Source organism: Balaenoptera acutorostrata, chromosome 12 (assembly GCF_949987535.1).
Source record: "Balaenoptera acutorostrata chromosome 12, mBalAcu1.1, whole genome shotgun sequence".
Lineage (NCBI taxonomy): Eukaryota > Metazoa > Chordata > Mammalia > Artiodactyla > Balaenopteridae > Balaenoptera > Balaenoptera acutorostrata.
The window spans coordinates 89,820,690-89,833,349 of NC_080075.1; the positions used below are offsets into that span (position 1 = coordinate 89,820,690).

The 12,660-nt window shown below is 42.9% G+C and overlaps 1 protein-coding gene across 6 annotated transcripts in view; it reads right to left on the bottom strand.

Moving 5' to 3' along the window:
* Positions 1 to 12,660, bottom strand: part of RNF144A (ring finger protein 144A) — a 115,069-nt gene that overhangs the window by 71,512 nt on the left and 30,897 nt on the right. The window contains exon 3 of one of the 6 annotated variants that reach the window (XM_057558273.1): positions 10,841 to 10,965. The exons of the other annotated variants lie outside the window; for them this stretch is intronic. The gene's annotated coding sequence lies outside the window, so the exon portion shown is untranslated. The remainder of the gene's footprint in view (positions 1 to 10,840; positions 10,966 to 12,660) is intronic. 6 annotated transcript variants of the gene reach the window in all.

Here is a 12,660-nt window from a genome sequence, read left to right on the forward strand (position 1 = left end):
CTCCTCGACAGCCCGAGGCCACCAGGCCCCCGACACCTGAGCCAAGGTCCGAGAAGATGGCATGAGGCTGGTGAATGTTCATGGTGAAGCCGGGCGTGTGGACGAGTGAGGGGGAGACAGCACTCTGGCCTTCCCCCTTCACGCTGCTGGCCAGCCCGCCTGCGTCTGGACAACCCGCCGGGCCCCTCAAGCCTCCGAACCCCAGTCTGTGTGTCTGTGCATCTATGTGTCTGTGTGTCTGTGCATCTGTATGTCTGTGCATCTGTGTGTCTGTGTCTGTGTGTCTGTGCATCTGTGTGTCTGTGCATCTGTATGTCTGTGCATCTGTGTGTCTGTGTGTCTGTGCATCTGTGTGTCTGTGCACCTGTGTGTCTGTGTCTGTGTGTCTGTGCATCTGTGTATCTGTGCATTTGTATGTCTGTGCATCTGTGTGTCTGTGTGTCTGTGCATCTGTGTGTCTGTGCATCTGTGTGTCTGTGTCTGTGCGTCTGTGCATCTGTATGTCTGTGCATCTGTGTCTGTGCAACTGTGTGTCTGTGTCTGTGTATCTGTGTATCTGTGTGTCTGTGTATCTGTGCATCTGTGTGTCTGTGCATCTATGTGTCTGTGTGTCAGTGCATCTGTGTGTCTGTGCATCTGTGCATCTGTGTGTCTGTGCATCTGTGTGTCTGTGCATCTATGTGTCTGTGTGTCTGTGTGTCTGTGCATCTATGTGTCTGTGTGTCTGTGCATCTATGTGTCTGTGTGTCTGTGCATCTGTGTGTCTGTGCACCTGTGCAGGCAGGCGGGCTGGCTTAGGACCAGAAAGGGGCCCCAGGGTCTTCACAATGATTTGGGGTAGAAGGGAAGGGGGTTCTGCGTCCTCCACCCCAGCTCAGATCACACATGATAGCTGATTTGGAGGGAAAAAGTTCCACTGCCAAAACAAAAGCAGTTTGTAACATGTGGCCTATATTCGTTGCTAAGGCCCCTGTGGGTCTGAGACCCTCTGACTGAACCCTGCAGCTGTGGACAGGCTCTGGCAACACCACCTACCCTGACAACAAAACCAAGGACCGAAAGGCCCCTGTATTCCTCTAAATCCCGTGTTTTCAGGTACTCGCACCCTCCCGGGGTCAGTGACATCTGTGCAACGTGTGGGCCAAACCCCTCACACCTCCTACCGAGATTCACGGGAACACCGGACTGATTGGGAGGGAAGGCCAGCCTGGGACCCTCTGGGAGGTCAACTGCGGTCACACGGATGTTCCCAGAATAGTGGGCGCTGCGGCTCTGGCCTGGCGCAAAAAGCCACACCAAAGGCCCAGGCACCTGCCACTGTGATTCAGGAGAGAGGCCGCCACGTCATCAGCTAAAGGTGCGAGCCCAGCCTGACTGTGTGATGCCCAAAGGGGCCCCGAGCTCCCCCGGAACCGCAGACGGGTCCCATGCCACTTTCTCAAGGTCTGTGCCGAGAGGCCTGGGGGGAGCTAAGGACCTTCCTTCTTAGAAACTGCTCTACCTGCAGGAGGGCTTTTTTTCTCCCTCACTGGGTGATGGAAGGAGAGCAAGAAGAGCTTGTCTGTTTTTTGTCCGTCTGTCTGTGTACACCGTCTCTGTCACAGCATTAGCGAGTTAGCTGGGCTTTGTCTTTCCATCACTCCTGTTTACTTTCTGGACCTTTCCCAGCTTCTACAGGAGCAGCAGTCCAGAGCAGAGGGCCCGTGGAGGGGCCGCAGGGGCAGGGCCGATGGGACGGGGCCCAGCATTCTGAAAACAAGCGGGCCTGGCCCCTGAGGTAGCCACAAGACCGCCACCCCACAGACTGCCGGGCGTCCCTCTGTCCACTCCACGCACGGGGCAGAAGCCCTCCAGGGGCCCACATGCTTCCCGGAACGCCTCCTGCCACTCCCAGCCCAGTCTGTCGGTGACTAATGGGACACATCCAAGATTAGGTGGCCTCGGTCCAGGAGAAAAGCCGAGAACCTGTATCGGGCTGCTGACCAGTCAGGACAGGGTGCTGGGAAAGCAGGGAGTGTGAGGTCCCCACGGGGCCTACAGGGTGACACACCAGGTGACACACAGGGTGACACACACGGTGACACAGCTCAAAGACTGGAAAGGGTGGAGCAAAGGACACTGCTTTTATTACAACGAAAGCATTTGTAGAATTAGCTCTCAGAGCGTCCCTCTAAGTGTCCTCTGGGATCTATGAGAGGCCCAGAACCGAAAAGGCTCAAAAAGTCCAAGTGTTGAGGGAAATTACAGTGTTATACAATCCCATAAAAATGGCTGAGAGCCAGCGCCATGCCAGAGCGCTGTGCAGAGCTGCTGGGAGAACAAAGAGACGAACCTCATGGGGCAGCCTCCCTGGCAGAGGCCAGAGCGCCGTCCGTACATCAGGGGCTTGGAGCCCAGGACCAGCGCCAAGGTGAACGTCAGGTGGAGCAGGTTCCCTCTGAGTGACCCCATGGCAAGCTCCCTCCTCTCCATCACATCCTTACAAATACCCATACTGCACACACACGTGTAAGGGGATTCAAGAGAGAATTTTTGAACTGTAAACGCAGTTCGTTCACTCACTGACTTAAGTGCATGGCCCTCCAGGCGCTGTCAGAGCCCAAGGGGATGCACGGTCTTCCCCACCAAGCTCACAGCCCGCTCAGAGCTGGTTAAATCCTGATGACAGGGAGGAGGGACACGGGCTCCAACAGAAGCAAATGCAGGGGACAGGGGAGGGGCTTCTCCACCGAACTGGCTCTCAGGACCAGCTTCCTGCAGACACTGGACGGAGGGAAGGGAGTAACAATGGAGAAATCACTCCTCGGACTCCAGCCAGGTGCGTGCTGGGGGCCTCAGAGCAGACAAGGCTGCAGGTAGGCTGGAGCTGCCTCGCGGGTTCAGATAAAGACTCTTATCTTGGTCCTTGAAGCTCTGGGAGCCAGTGATGGAGTTTTGAACAGAGACTATGTTTATCATTTTAGGACGATTACTCCGCGGCAGTAATCCAGTTAGATTACCGGGACAGAGAAACCAGTGAGAACTTTGCTGAAGATCAGTAACAATGTGGAAGTGGCCTCTCTGTTTTCAGCAGTGTCTGTACATAGTGAAAGGCTACCAGGGAACGTGTGGGGGCGTGGGATCTACAGCGGCAAGCCTTCCAAAGCGTGACGCTGAGGCAGCCCAGCGCCCCCAGGGGCCAGGAGATTACAAAAGAGCATCTTTGAGGATATACCAGTAGTGAGACGAAAAGAACCCCTAAGATTCAAGAGACCTAGACTCAAGAGCCGATGGCACATGAACTTCACAAGCTCTTGGATGATTCCACACCCCCTGGAAGCCTCAGCACCCTCATCTGTCATGTGGGATTAAAAGCAACCACCCCACTTCTCATGGGGCCGTCACGGGGACTGCACCAATGAAACGGGAAAGCATCAGGGGCGTCCGCGTGGGAGCGGCAAGGCAGGGAGCTGGCGGCCTCTTCTGCTCTCCGCCCCCTGACTCTCTAGTTCAGCCACTTCACAACTATTTCAGGCCCATACGTGTGCCAGACACTGAGGCTGCCGAGACAATTAAGGAAGGCGCCGCCCTCACAGCGTTTACAAGAAAATAAATGACCATTACTGTGCATCTTGTCCCAGGAAAATAGAAACAAGAGAGGAATTTGCCAGTCGGCAGCCAAGACTCAATCCTCTACGAATCACACCCCCCCTTACCATGTAATCTGGGATATTCTGGAACAGCCATAAGCCTTGAAAAGATTCAGAGGGACCACCTCGTTGTCAAAGGTCTCGGACGGCTCAAGGCCATGTGGTATTTTTTATAGCTTCTTTTGGAGTCACGAGCAGTACAGATTTTGTACTTACTCTGAATTTAACCGGCATTTAAGCGTGCTGATTATAGCTGCAAATACACTTTTTGCTCCTGCGTGTGGTTGGAGAGGTGGCCAGGGAAGAAGCCTTGGAAATTTACAGAACAGAAATAGCATGTGGTCTGTCTGCTTGAAGGAATGGGTCGCTCTGTGACCAGCAGTGAGAAGACCAGCAAAGGGCCTGAAGCAAACCCAAGACACAGAATAAAATGAGGCTTTTTGTCACCATCTCCCTGTTACCAGCCACCTTTTCCCCAGTCTGGGAGACCCCTAAGAAAGCTGGCAACAGACCCGGGGCTGGGGTTTCAGAAGACACAGGACGCAGCAAGTCTAGCTGGTGAACTGGGGTCACCCAAGCAAAACGTCTAGACGTGGTTCTGAATATAAAGAAAATAATGAAAGTGGAAACGTGGACATCACTTCCTAATGGGCTTTGCACGAAGGAGCAGCTATCCTGGTTGTGGAAATGAACCATTAGTGGCAGGAAGGCCTAGAAAAGGATGCAAAGACCTGATCTCTGATCCAGCCCCCAGCCAACCTGGGGCCCCTTTGAGGTCTCCAGCTGCTCCTCTGCTGAGCTAGGAGCTAGAAGGAAAGGCCTTGTGTAGGGTCTGCACTTCCCCGGCTCTCCCTGGGGGCCAGGGCGGGGAGGCCTTCACTGGCACGGGCTACAGGTGCCCCAAGTTTGTTCCAATCTGAGCCTGTTTATTTTTGAGACATCAGGCTTCCAGAAGACTTCTTTGAAGAAAGGATCACTGAACCACCTTCCCCGAAATAACTGTGAAAACCACGTGCTACATGAGCAGCACGATTTCCTTTAAGCAGAACACTCCACAATTCTATATCCAGACACATCGGCACTGCCTGGCAGGGAAACGTGCAGGAGAAGAGGGAGTGGCGATCTTGCCCCATCGGGTCTGGCATAGTGCCAGCCTTTGGATAATGAAACCATGGTATGTCCCAGAACTTCAAGTCACTGAGAAAAACATGGAACAGAGAGGTTCCTTTTTAAAGAAATACACACTTGGACTTTTTTTTTTTTTTTTTTTGAGGGAAGAGGGTGTAAGTCTCTTTATAAGTGTTGATACACTATAGAAGATAAGGGTAAAATGAAATTACAGAATTAAAAAATCTAGAATACCATGTTGATAAGAAGTAATGTTAATGCTGTTGTGTCCTTTCTGTATGTTTGTATGATGTATGAAGGAAGCCCCTCTGTTTACATACAGGTTACATCTGGATCAGTCATCTGGTCCAAACTGACCAACAAATATTTCTTTACACTAACACTTGCTGCACCCATTTCACTGACCATCTACATAAGTGTCATGAAAACCTTCCTAGCAGTAAGGGGTTATCACCCACAGTGATGTTCCCAATACTGAAATGGGCTTGGAAACCATCCGTATCTTCAGTAGCAACAAAGATGCAATTACTTTAAAACAAAAAAATGGGAGACATCCACTTCTCTCAATATGATGAATTAGATTCTGCAAAGGTCTCTCACACTGGAAAACAACTAAAGTCCAGTTAAAATACTGAACCAAAAATAAATAAGTACCCCTAGCTTATATGCTTCCAAGTTAATTACAGTGTTCTGAGGCTTTTGTGTATTTTGAGAATTAAGGAGTTAAAATATTTATTTTAGACCTTAGATGTATTTATGGTAAAATTTCAGCAGTTTCCACTGAGAGAAGAGAAATTGAATATATAACTGCCTAATGTAAAAGGAGGAAGTGGAAAAAGAACACAAAGAGACAAACATGCACTTTAAAAAAAAAGCAACAAAGAAAATAGTATAAAAATAATTTAGTAGGAAAATAACCAACCCTATTAAATCATATAAGAAATAAACTGATTAAACTCAATAGCCAAAAGAAATAAATGATAAAATTGAAATTTAAAAACAGAGATACACATAAAACCATAGGAAACTGGAAAGATTGGAAGTCAAAGGATGGAGAAAGGTGGTCCAGAAAAATGCAACCCAAAGAAAGCTATCGGACAAAAGAAGACTTAAAGCAAAAGATATAGCTAGAGTAAAAGAAGGCAATTATATAACAATAAAATACCCAATTCATTATGTAGCTATAGTAATTCTAAGTTTGTATATATCAAATAGCTTCAAAATATAAAAAGCAAAAATAAAATAGTTTCTGAAAAAAATGGCAAATATACCACCACAGTGGGGAAATCACAATACATTGTTTAATAGCAAATATAGAAAATTAGGAAAAATAGAGGTGATATGAAAAGCACTATTAACAATCTAAATTTAATAGACATAGGAACTCTCATAATCAACAAACTGAAAATCCACAATCTTCTCAAAAATACACAGAACATTTACAAAAACTGACCTTACACAGGGACATAAAGAATGACCAGCGAATTTCTAGTAGCTGGTATCATATGGATCATGTATTTTGACATCAGTGCAAGACAGACATCAATAATGAAAAGATTCTCCATGCTTGAAAATCACAGAAGACTTATCAATAAACTCATCGGTTTAGAAGAAAATATTGAACTTTAAAAACATGTAGAACTAAACATACTGAGAATATTGTTTAACAAAACCTATGAGATGCCATTAAAGCAGTACTAAGAAATTTACAATCTTAAATGCTTATATTTAAAAAGAAGTCTAAAAGTTATTGAGCCGTCTCTGGTTTAAGAAGTTAGAAAAGCAACTGCAGAATAAACACAAAGCAAGTAGAAGAAAAGACCTATTAACAGGTAAACAAAAATAAATAAAACACAAAGTTAAAATAGAGTCAACAGAGTCAAAAGTATTTTTCTTTGAAAATAATAATAAAACATACACTGTCTGGCAGATTGGTCAAGGAAGAAAAAAGAGATATGGCCCAATTAACATATTTGTAATGAAAAATATGGATAGCAGGGATTTTAAACTAAATGAATAATTTTATGCTAATTTTAATTTGAAAAACAGGTAACGAGGAATATACTCCTAGAAAAATATAATTTAAGAAAACTGAAAGAAATTCAGTTTAAAAAGAAATAGGGATTCGGATCATTTTAAAAGCCTCAAAAAAATTAAATAGATAAAAATCTTGCAACAAGGAAAGCACGAGTTCTTGTTTTTAGCTGAGTACTACCAAAATTTCAAGAGGAGATAATTCAAATCATACAGAAAATCTTGCAAGAAATAGAAAAATAGAAAAAAAAAAAAACTCTCTCTAAATCAGACAAAAAGCAGTTAAAGAAAGGAAAAATAGAGGTCAAACTTACTCATGAGTAAAGAAACAAAAATTTAAAACAAAATAAGAGCAAATAGAATCCAGATGTGCATAAGGCATGTATTTAGGGGGAAAAAAATAAAGTCGAACAAGCTAGATTTATCCTAGGCATAGAAGAGAGTTTACCATCGGAATGAGCCATACGTGTAAGATAAAATAGTAACAGGAAAACAGTGAAAATCATACGGTCATCCTAATAGATGCAGAGCAGCCTTTGATAAAACTCAGCATACACTTACGAATAAAAGCAGAAAACAAAACTCTGTAAAACAGAAACATAAGGGAACTTCCTTAACCTAATAAAGGGTATTTGGAAAAAAAGTGATAGCAAACAACATTCTTAATCAAATTAGAACGCTCCTTATAAAGATTAGGAACAATGAAGGGCTATCTTCTATTGCTCCAATTCATTATTGTACTGGAGGTCCTAACTCAAACAAGGAAAATAGGAAAACGAAAATGTGAGAATTGAAAGGAATAAACCATACTTTAATTATTCACAAATGGCTTTTTACATATAGGAGGATCCATAGACAAAATATTAGAAATACTAAAGGTTTAGTTAAGAGGCTGGATGCAAGATCAATGTATAGATATCAATTACACTTTTATCCTCCAGCAAAGACGCCGTCTCTGAAGGCACCCCAAAACTGAGGTGGCTGGAAACAAACAAACATGTCACATGTCCCTAGAAGCATACAGCAAATGAGTAAGACCTATCTACAGAAAAGTACAAAGCTTTCCCAAAAAACATTTGTGAAGACAAATATATGGATACTGACACAATGTTCATGGATAGGAGAACTCAATATCAAAAAAAGTCAATTTTTTCTCAATTGATCTATAGATTGAATGCAATCCAGGCAAATTCCCCACAGGTTTTGTTGTTTTTTTTTTATTGTTGCTATTGCTGTTTCATAAACTAACTCTAAAATCTCTATAGAAGAGCAAAAATCCACGTACAGCCAAACATCACCCAGTAAGAGGGAAAAGATGAAAGGACCAAATATCAAGACTTCGTAGAGAGCTACAGTAATTAAGAGCAGGCAGCACTGATACAGAGGTGGGCAAATTAACCAACATACAAATAGAGACAACACAGAAAAACAAACCCATGCACTTAGGGAAACTCAATATATTACAGACTGTATATCCCAGATCAATAGAAAAAAAAGGATTATTCAATAAGTGGTACTAGGCAAATTATTATTCTTTATGGATAAAAATAATCCTGGATTCCTCTATCACACACAAAAATTAATTCCAAATAATTGTAAAACTGATAAAAGGAAATAAGGGAGTAACTTATAACCTTGGGATACAGAAGAATATCTTAAATGAAAGGCTCTAAATGGCCAAGGTTGTATACATTAAATACATTAAAATCAAGAACTTCTGTTCATCAAAAAGCACCTTGTGAAAATATATGGCACAAACTAGAAGGTAATATTTTTAACAGTATGAATCTTCAGAATATATAAAGAATGCTTTCAAATCAATGAAAAAAAATATACAACCCATTGGGAAACTAGACCAAGGAGATGAACAGTCCTTTTACAATAGATGAAACAGATGATAATTAAATATGTAAAAAGAAGCTCAATATTATTGGTACATTAAGTTCACTTTACTATTAATTTGTCAAAAATTAAGAAGTCAATAACACCAAGTGTTGGGATAAGGCAGGCATGAATCTTAAAGGAAACTTTTATTCACTGCTGATGGCAATGTGCATTGGTGGTATAATCACTATGGAAATCACCAGGACATTTTCTTGTAAAGCTGGTCATGAATTAGCCTTTCTTCAGGCCCAAACTCTCCTCCTAGGTATATAACCAAGGAAAAAAAAAATGGTGTACGTATAGCAGAGATATGTGCAAGAATATAAATAGCAGAGTATTTTGTGACAGTAAAAGCCTGAAAATAGCTCAAACACCCACTGACAGGAGGAAGCATGGATGTCAACCTTATCAGATATTATGTAAGTGAGATGAATAAATATAGCCTCACGGAACAAGGTGGTTAAATCTTAGAAACAAAACACTGAACAACAGCATGACACAGTTTTTAATGAGTAACATTATATATACTTTTAGGAATACAGACTACCAAAAATAGCAAGGGAAGATTAAATGATAGTGCGGGGGAAAGAGCAGTCAGAGAGAGGAAAATGTCCACATCAATGTCACAGTGTTAATGATGTTTTTCTTTAAGAGACAGGTTCATGGATATTCATTAATTATGCTTCATAACTCACATACATAAAGTGTTGTATGTACCGAATCCGACTTAACGCATTTCTTTAAAAGCTCTGCTTAGAATGGTGTTGTCTAATCTGGTTCAGATTTAAAACGGGTATCTTTTCATGGGTACTAAACTTTCTAGATGGGGAAACTAAAAAATAAATAAATAAATAAAAAATAAAAATCAATAGTGGTTTTCTCTGGGGAGGACAGAGAGGAAGCATTTACATTTGTATTTAATAACCTGTCTGTATTTTAATAATTTTACTACATGCATATACGTATTTAAAAAATTAAGTAACCAGCTTAACTGGTAAGCTTTAGGAACTCGAATTTGGTGGTTATGAGCAACGATAGCTCATTGGATTCAGAAAGCTCATTGTTGATTCATCATCGATGAAATTAAAGAAAACAGGGATGTCCGGGCTGAGCTGGTGGCCAGCTCTCTGAACGGATGTCCTGGACCATGCCCACACCGCCCCCCAATCCCACGCCTCCATCTCCCTGGCCAGGGAGGCAGCTCTGGGCACAAGAAGTCCAGATTCAACTCCAATACCAGCTCTTAAGGTCTACAGATTTCATGATCCTTTCAATAAAGAGGACACCCTTTGGGTCCTGTCCTATAAAAGAATAAGAACCTTCCTCAGATTCTGTACTTGTAATTTCTTCTCTATTCTATTGGAAGCTTTCTGATTCCCTAAACACGGGGGAAGAAAGGACTATGAATTGTTTTCCCCTGGCTAGCCCCCTCTTCAAAGATTATGAAATATGATTTTTTCCCCATCTTGGAGCAACTTATACACCAAACATCCTGCTTCTTGTTAATCCTCACATTCAGTTCACTCACTCACACAGTGGAGAAATCACAGTATGATCTTCATTCTGATGTTTCAAAACCCCATAGTTCATTTGATTTTCCTTCTGGGGGATATTAGTGATAAGATTACACTCTCTGGTGTTCACTTCAGCTTGCACCACAGTGTTGAACTTGAACTGAGCAGAGAGAATCCAGAACAAAATTACAAAGTACCTTGTGGTCATCTTATACAGCCTACACTTCTTAACACTTCTAGGGATGGATGCCCCAGAGCCCAACTGGCCTCTTCCCTCACCACACCAACCCCGCCCACTAATGGACTTCACAAGGATGTTCCTAAACTCTGCAAATAATTCATCCCTTTTCAATATATATGGCCCCTCCCATAGTTACTACCGGCACTCAAGATGTCTTGCAAACCTAAATAACTTCCTGTTGGCATGGATGCAGAGGAAGTGACATTCTAATACATGGCTCATGGGACTGCCAAATGTTACAGCCAATGTAGAAAACAGTTTGGAAGTTTCTTGTAAAGTTAACCATATCCAGCAAAAAAAAAAAAAAAAAAAACTTAAATAACTTCCTTTCTGAACTTTCTGAACCAAGATGTTCTCCAAGACTTCCTAATCTTCCCTGCTTTCCTGGGGGCTGAGAATCCATACAAAACCTTCTTTATCAGGCAGAAAGGTCAAGTGAGATCTGGAAGTTGGGTGTCCTGGTTTTGTTGGGCTCCACCACCAATTTCCAGTTGCATCATCTCGAACAAGTCGCTCTCAGTCTTAGTTTTCTCAGCTGGACAGTAGGAAGAACAATAGCTATAATCACAGGAGAGCTGTGTAAGCTAATAACAGTACACAGTGCACATGGAGGTTCCTGTATGAACTCCAAAGCGATAAACCAACGACAGCTATTAGCAGCCATCACTAGTTACCTCATCTCTCCCTAGACATTTCGACAGTGGCTTCAGAAGCCAGAGAGTAAATCAAACTCTCTAGGGTTGTGGCTTCTCCCTCCTGTGCTGGAAGACATCCCTTAGCCAGATCCTCCAAATTCCTGCAGCCCTCCCTAGTAATCAGAATATCCCTCCTCAGAGAACAAAACGTGCATGACTGTGGGAACGCCTAGCCCTCCTCACAGCTGTGAGCAATGTGCTTCCTGTCATCTTGTTTGCATCTTCTGTGGTTCCAAGGTCCGGCCCCACCTGCACGCACACCACCTTCACCGCCCCTTCCCTCAGATCCCAGAGGAGGCTGCAGGTGGTCATTTCACTTGCATTTGGTTCCTAACCAGTAAATAATAGCTGACAGTTGTTTACACATCATGAGAAACGTCCCCATCTTTCACTCGCATCTGATCCTCACAAGGGACTTCCGGGTAGGTAGGGAAGCATTGCTGTCATTCCCGTTTTGCTAAGAAAAAATCCAGGCTCTGAGACGTCAGTGACTTTCCCAAGCTGCACTGGGCAAGTTAGTGGCGAAGCTGGGCCTAGACCTGTCTTCTGACCCCTGTGTCCATCACTTCCCACCACACCACAAAGCCTTGAATTTGCTCTGTGTGGCCCAAAGCAGAGATTTTCTGGTTTTGCTGGAGAGGGGCTGGGCTATAGCCAAAAATAACCTTTTACAAGTACACAGGCCTTTAGCACATTCCTCAGTCGCCATTAAAAATTATAGAAGAATTTTAAATAGTTGCAGAATACGTAACTTCTGGCATATTGGAAATATTGCCTTTTTAAAATAAAGTAGCAACAGTTCAAAAAATGTAATTTCTAGTATATCATTTATTTTTTTTAATATGCATGAATAGCTGAAGCAATCCTGAGAAAGAAGAACAAAGCTGAACACTTCCCAATTTCCCACTGTATGATGCAGCTATGGTAATCAAAACAGTATGGTGTTGGGTAAAACAGACACATAGATCAAAGAAACATAATAAAAATCCCAGGAATAAACCCATATGTATAGGATCAATTAATTTTCAACAAAGGCACCAAGAATATACAATGGGGAAAGAATAATCTCTTCAATAAATGGTGTTGGAAAAACTGGATAGTCACGTGCAGAAGATTGAAACTGGACCCCCATCTTACACCATAAATCTCCTAGAGGAAAACCTAGGCAGTAAGCTCCTTAACAAAAGCCTTGACAATGATTTTTTTTTTTATTTGAAACCAAAAGCAAACGCAACAAAAGCAATGTAAACAAAAAAAGTAAACATCAAACTAAAAAGCTTCTGCACAGCAAAGGAAACCATCAACAAAATGAAAAGGCTACCTACAGAATGGGAAAAAATATTTGTAAATCTTATGTTTGATAAGGGGTTAATGTCCAAAATATAGAAAGAACACATACAACTCAATAGTAAAAGTACAGAGCTTCCTTGGTGGCGCAGTGGTTAAGAATCCACCTGCCAATGCTGGGGACACGGGTTCGAGCCCTGGTCCGGGAAGATCCCACATGCCGTGGAGCAACTAAGCCCGTGCGCCAC